Raw genomic sequence first — 7,528 nt, forward strand, 5'->3', positions numbered from 1 at the left:
TGCTCTTCCCGTCCTTCACCTTCGGACCCCTGCTCTTCCTGTCCTTCACCTTTGGAACCCTGCTCTTCCCGTCCTTCACCTTCTGAACCCTGCTCTTCCCCTCCTTCACCTTCGGAACCCTGCTCTTCCCCTCCTTCACCTTCGGACCCCTGCTCTTCCCCTCCTTCACCTTCGGACCCCTGCTCTTCCCCTCCTTCACCTTCGGAACCCTGCTCTTCCCGTCCTTCACCTTCGGACCCCTGCTCTTCCCGTCCTTCACCTTCGGAACCCTGCTCTTCCCGTCCTTTACCTTCGGACCCCTGCTCTTCCCCTCTTTCACCTTCGGACCCCTGCTCTTCCCCTCCTTCACCTTCGGACCCCTGCTCTTCCCCTCCTTCACCTTCGGACCCCTGCTCTTTCCGTCCTTCACCTTCGGACCCCTGCTCTTCCCCTCCTTCACCTTCGGACCCCTCCTCATCCCGTCCTTCACCTTCGGACCCCTGCTCTTCCCCTCCTTCACCTTCGGAACCCTGCTATTCCCGTCCTTCACCTTCGGACCCCTGCTCTTCCCGTCCTTCACCTTCGGAACCCTGCTCTTCCCGTCCTTTACCTTCGGACCCCTGCTCTTCCCCTCTTTCACCTTCGGACCCCTGCTCTTCCCCTCCTTCACCTTCGGACCCCTGCTCTTTCCGTCCTTCACCTTCGGACCCCTGCTCTTCCCGTCCTTCACCTTCGGACCCCTGCTCTTCCCCTCCTTCACCTTCGGACCCCTGCTCTTCCCCTCCTTCACCTTCGGAACCCTGCTCTTCCCGTCCTTCACCTTCGGACCCCTGCTCTTCCTGTCCTTCACCTTTGGAACCCTGCTCTTCCCGTCCTTCACCTTCTGAACCCTGCTCTTCCCCTCCTTCACCTTCGGACCTTCCCCTCCTTCACCTTCGGAACCCTGCTCTTCCCCTCCTTCACCTTCGGACCCCTGCTCTTTCCCTCCTTCACCTTCGGACCCCTGCTCTTTCCGTCCTTCACCTTCGGACCCCTGCTCTTCCCCTCCTTCACCTTCGGACCCCTCCTCTTCCCGTCCTTCACCTTCGGACCCCTGCTCTTCCCCTCCTTCACCTTCGGAACCCTGCTCTTCCCGTCATTCACCTTCTGAACCCTGCTCTTCCCCTCCTTCACCTTCGGAACCCTGCTCTTCCCCTCCTTCACCTTCGGACCCCTGCTCTTCCCCTCCTTCACCTTCGGAACCCTGCTCTTCCCGTCCTTCACCTTCGGAACCCTGCTCTTCCCCTCCTTCACCTTCGGACCCCTGCTCTTCCCCTCCTTCACCTTCGGACCCCTGCTCTTCCCCTCCTTCACCTTCGGAACCCTGCTCTTCCCGTCCTTCACCTTCGGACCCCTGCTCTTCCTGTCCTTCACCTTTGGAACCCTGCTCTTCCCGTCCTTCACCTTCTGAACCCTGCTCTTCCCCTCCTTCACCTTCGGAACCCTGCTCTTCCCCTCCTTCACCTTCGGACCCCTGCTCTTCCCCTCCTTCACCTTCGGACCCCTGCTCTTCCCCTCCTTCACCTTCGGAACCCTGCTCTTCCCGTCCTTCACCTTCGGACCCCTGCTCTTCCCGTCCTTCACCTTCGGAACCCTGCTCTTCCCGTCCTTTACCTTCGGACCCCTGCTCTTCCCCTCTTTCACCTTCGGACCCCTGCTCTTCCCCTCCTTCACCTTCGGACCCCTGCTCTTCCCCTCCTTCACCTTCGGAACCCTGCTCTTCCCGTCCTTCACCTTCGGACCCCTGCTCTTCCCGTCCTTCACCTTCGGAACCCTGCTCTTCCCGTCCTTTACCTTCGGACCCCTGCTCTTCCCCTCTTTCACCTTCGGACCCCTGCTCTTCCCCTCCTTCACCTTCGGACCCCTGCTCTTCCCCTCCTTCACCTTCGGACCCCTGCTCTTTCCGTCCTTCACCTTCGGACCCCTGCTCTTCCCCTCCTTCACCTTCGGACCCCTCCTCATCCCGTCCTTCACCTTCGGACCCCTGCTCTTCCCCTCCTTCACCTTCGGAACCCTGCTCTTACCGTCCTTCACCTTCGGACCCCTGCTCTTCCCGTCCTTCACCTTCGGAACCCTGCTCTTCCCGTCCTTTACCTTCGGACCCCTGCTCTTCCCCTCTTTCACCTTCGGACCCCTGCTCTTCCCCTCCTTCACCTTCGGACCCCTGCTCTTTCCGTCCTTCACCTTCGGACCCCTGCTCTTCCCCTCCTTACCTTCGGACCCCTGCTCTTCTACTCCTTCACCTTCGGACCCCTGCTCTTCCCCTCCTTCACCTTCGGACCCCTCCTCTTCCCGTCCTTCACCTTCGGACCCCTGCTCTTCCCCTCCTTCACCTTCGGAACCCTGCTCTTCCCGTCATTCACCTTCTGAACCCTGCTCTTCCCCTCCTTCACCTTCGGAACCCTGCTCTTCCCCTCCTTCACCTTCGGAACCCTGCTCTTCCCGTCCTTCACCTTCGGACCCCTGCTCTTCCTGTCCTTCACCTTCGGACGTGTCGCCCCGTGTCCTTCAATTTGAGACGTATACCGTTGCGGATAGGTATAGCTACAAAGGGTAGAATTGCATGTAACACCTTGTACAGGTAACCACTGCTTACCTTAGCAGCAGTATCCCATAGTATTGACCTAATGCTGTGAAAGTAACTAAAACAGCAGCAGCAATTTGGTGGGTAGGTGTTTGGGCTCGTGTGACTGTAATCACGCGCTTTAGATCGGAACGCTGCATTACAACAATGCTGCTCAGCGACAGAATAAAACATGGTGGTGATACTTCCGCGGATGAGCTCCGTTTCAAATAGCTGTTCATGTTGAATGATATGTAAACGAAAGAACGATTGAACGAAAGAGCGAACTATGAGAGCGGAAAATTTGTATTACCATTTTATTACCTATAATCTCTAAAGTTTTATATACACATTAAGCACCTTAATGAATGAATACACATTTATTATACAACAGACCAAAGTATAGAACAAAATAACATAATACGTAATAAATACATTATTTTAAATTAAAAAAAAAACTGACTTCAACATACGCCCAGGAACTTAAATACAAAAAAAAATTTGCTACTTTGGGTTACATTATTGTTGATTTTTTAATAACAGCAAATCGGTTCAGGCGTCTTCGAGTAATCGGGTAATACATTAAAAAAAAAAGATTCCGACGAATTAAGAAACTCTTCCTTCTTTAAGTCGGTTAAAAAGCCAGTGGCCTCGATCTCTTCAAGGCAACCAATGGCGTGAAAAACCCGTGTGTATAAAACCATTTTACCGTTTACTTGGAATAGCAATGTCAATGGGAAGTTAGCAATATGCGGTCGATGGCTTGAGTTGTAATGGATGAATTAAATGAATGAATCGAGCTAAATCTGTTCCGCAGAGTACACGGGCTCGAGCCCGCGAGGCCTCACTAACATGGCGTTCGGCGGCGCGGCGGGCGCGCTCGCGCAGACCGCGTCGTACCCGCTGGACATCGTGCGGCGCCGCATGCAAACCGCGCGGCGCCGCGCCGACCGCACCTACCCCTACCCCACCATCGCGGCCACGCTGCGCACCGTTTACAGGTAACGACAACTTTGATTACCTGCATTTCTACCCCTATCTTCTTACCCAGGCAGTACCCCATAAGACAATTCCAACAGTTTCTATGTCTGTCATATGGCGTGACCTCTTTACTGCTTAGGCGGCAGAACTAAAGGATGTTCTATAAATTATGTACATGAATTTTAGCCCATTGAAATTTAGCATCTAACGATATTTCTAGAAAAACTGTCTCATCCACCAGGTTCAACTTCTCATTATTAAGTAGTACAGTGGTTTACACGTGTACATGAAGTAATGGGAATTATATGCATTTAGTTTTTCTTTCTATTTAAAACCAAATTATTGGCTTCAAACCATTATTTTAAATTCTATTTAAAAACTTTCATTAGTTATACCAAAAGTTCTATACTTGGGCGATATACTTTTGGAAGTAATCACATCTTACAAATTAGATTTTCATCTCACAGATCGGAGGGTTGGCGGGGTTTCTTCAAAGGGCTCAGCATGAATTGGGTAAAGGGCCCCATCGCGGTGGGCATCTCCTTCGCGTCCTACGATGCGATCAAGTCTGCGCTTAGAGACATATCGCTCACGTTGACCACGTGAGACGGGTAATATTGGTAATAACGATTACTGGGGTTACCTGTATTAGAAAATAACGGCAGAACAAGATAATAACGACGCTTGCAATAAACGTTTATTTCACTTCCAAATTTGAAACACTAATGCCCCCTTACATTCGAGCTCCGCCTTTTTATATCGTTGAATGAGTAAGATTATTGACAGCTGTCAATAATCTTACTATTTCATTACAAATCATTAAAGTATATTGTTATTGTGTAAATAATATTTATAAATCATATTATTAAGTTTATCACTTAAATATCACTTTTACAGAGCCATTAAAATATATCTATAATATTTAAAAATAGAACACGTACTTGAAACAATATCCTGTATTGAAATTCAAGTAAATACAATATTATTATAATTTAGGGAATAATTAAGTTATTTATTATAACTAATTTACACAGTTTCTTATATTCGGCCATTCTGACAAAAAAAAAGTTTGTCCTCAAACTACTCTACCCTAACATAATATATATCCTACTAAATTTAATCACAAAATTCAAATTTATAATCTATATCTTAATCATCTATTTATTCAAAAAAATAATTAACACTGTTTTACAGTGCCCGGTACGTATCTTCAGGCTTATACATTCTTCTAAATCTGCCCGGAACTTCTTCAGGCGTTCACATATTTATATCAAGTCTGCCCGGAATTTCTTCAGGCTCATTAATTAAAACAATCATATTTTTTTTTTATTCATACCTAGGATTTCCTTTAAACTTGCAATAGTTTTAATTAATTTGATTAAGTTTCTTCACTATCTGTACTATCATTGTCGCAGTCAATGAGTGTGTTAATCCATGGTTGTATCTGATCTACTGCCCATATATTGCTATATTCTTTCTTGCCTAAATTTAAACCTGGTATACTGGATATTTCGTATCTATCGTTATTTAACACTTTTGTTATTTTATACGGTCCGGAATAAACGGGTAGTAACTTTCTACTTTTTCCTTCATTACAATTTATTTGCTTTTTAATTTTAACCAAGTCACCTACAGAGTAAATTTTTGGTTCTTTTCTTCCTACATCAAACCGTTTCTTTTGTTGTTCTTGATCTTTATTTATATGACTACTGATTTCGGATCTAATTTTATCTATATCCTGAGTAGAGTTTCGTGTGTCTGTAAACATCTCACTGAACATATTTTCACTACTATGTGTTAAAAGTCTACCAAATAAAGCTTCAGACGGTGTTTTACCTATGCCTTTATTAAGTGTATTATTCAATCCCCATTGGATTTTACCTAATGTTTGATCCCACTTAGTTTCACCCAGTTTATCTGCATAAGAGCCTAACGCGTCTAATACTGTTCGATTGTAACGTTCTACCTGTCCATTGGATCTGGGTGAAGCCACGGCATTCAATATGTGCCTAATATAAGATGAGTTGCAAAATAGTTCAAACTCTTTGGATGTAAAAGTTGAACCTCTATCAGAAATTAATCTTGCAGGAAATCCAAATGCAGAAAAAACATCAGTAAGTGCAGCTATAGTTTGATTTGATTTCAAGTTACGTAGGGGCTTAAGCATACAAAATTTTGTAAATCCGTCAACTATGACTAGTAAATACAGATTTCCCTTTTTACTTTTCACAAAAGGCCCTAGGTGGTCAACATGAACAGTGTGAAATGGGATATCTATTTTAGGGATAGGATGTAAATAACCTTCCTTTTTCCCAGATACTTCCTTTCCGTACGCGCAATGTATACACGCCTTTACATACTTAGTTACAAATTTTTTCATTTTGGGGAACCAAAAGTCCGTTTTTATTTTAGAGAGGGTTTTCTCTACAGAAAAATGACCAATCTCATCGTGATTCTTTTGACAAATTTGCCATCTAGCATCCCTAGGTACAACCCATTTTAACTCATTTTTTACTTTACGAAACAATTTATTATTTTTTAGAAGAAAATTTTCTTTAATATCTGTTAAATCATTATATTTACTATCTAACAAAACTTCACGGATATGACATAGTTTAGGGTCAGTTAATTGTAGACTGTACAACCAATCTTCTTGAGTTAGAGCCAAAATACGGGGTGTATTTGATTTTTCATTACAACTGGACTGGACAGGATTCCGACTAAGAGCATCTACGTGAACCATTTTATTTTTTGGTCTATAAATTATATTACAATCGTATTCTTGTAATTGTAGCCACCAACGCGCAACTCGTGGTAAAAGGTCCCTTTTTGTGAAAGTAGCCCTCAGTGCGTTACAATCTGTTAATATTGTAAATGAAAGTCCTAATAAATAAATGCGAAACCTCTTTAGGGACTCAATTACTGCTAAAGTTTCAAGATCATAAGCATGAAATTTCTGCTCGTCTAGCGTTGTTTTTCGACTATAATAAGCTATTGGTTTTAGAGGATCAGCGTCTTTCTCTTTTTGGAGGAGTATTCCTGCAAGTCCTAATTTACTAGCATCACAATGTAATTCGGTTATGTATCTAGGATTGTACAACGACAAAATAGGTCGATCAATTAATTGGGCTTTAAGTATCTCAAACGCTTTATTCTCACTATCGTCCCATTTCCATGGATGGTTCTTCTTTGTCAAATCAGTCAGAGGCTGGGCTATCAAGGCAAAATCTTTTATAAATTTTCGGAAATAGCTGGCTAAACCTATAAACTGTCTTATTTCATGAACACTAGTTGGGCAAGGAAAATTACGTACAGCTTCTGTTTTAGCCTTACCAGGTCTTATGCCTTCAGAGCTGATCTCATAGCCTAGATAGTCAATACTCGATTGAAAAAAATGGCATTTTTTAATATTTAATGTTAATTTGGCGTTGGTAAGTAATTCTAGAGTAGCCTCCAACTTATTAATTCCCTCTTTAAAATCTTTAGATACTACAATTAAATCATCCATATAAGCTAACGCTGGCTTTGTTCTTTCATTTCCAGAGCCAACCAATGATGATCTATTTAAAGATAATGCTTTTGAAATAGTTCTCTGAAACTCTGATGGAGCATTGGCGAGACCAAAAGGCATGCGTTTGAACTGGTACAAACCGTTAGGTGTGATAAAAGCCGTCAAATATCTGCAATCTAATTTCAAAGGTATTTGGTAATAACCGCTTGCTAGATCCAAACTTGTGAAATATTGGCTACCACTTAATTGATCGATTTGGTCTTCTATGAGTGGAAGAGGGAAATGATCTTTAACCGTTTTTCTATTAAGAGCTCTGTAGTCAACGCATAAACGTTGGCCTCCAGTTTTCTTAGAGACTAGTATAATAGGACTTGCATATGGCGATGTTGATTCCTCAACAATGTCATGTTGAATAAGTTCATCAACCATGGTTTGTACAGTTTCTTTTTCCTTAT

This window comes from Pararge aegeria, chromosome 23, assembly GCF_905163445.1.
Source record: "Pararge aegeria chromosome 23, ilParAegt1.1, whole genome shotgun sequence".
NCBI classification, from domain to species: domain Eukaryota; kingdom Metazoa; phylum Arthropoda; class Insecta; order Lepidoptera; family Nymphalidae; genus Pararge; species Pararge aegeria.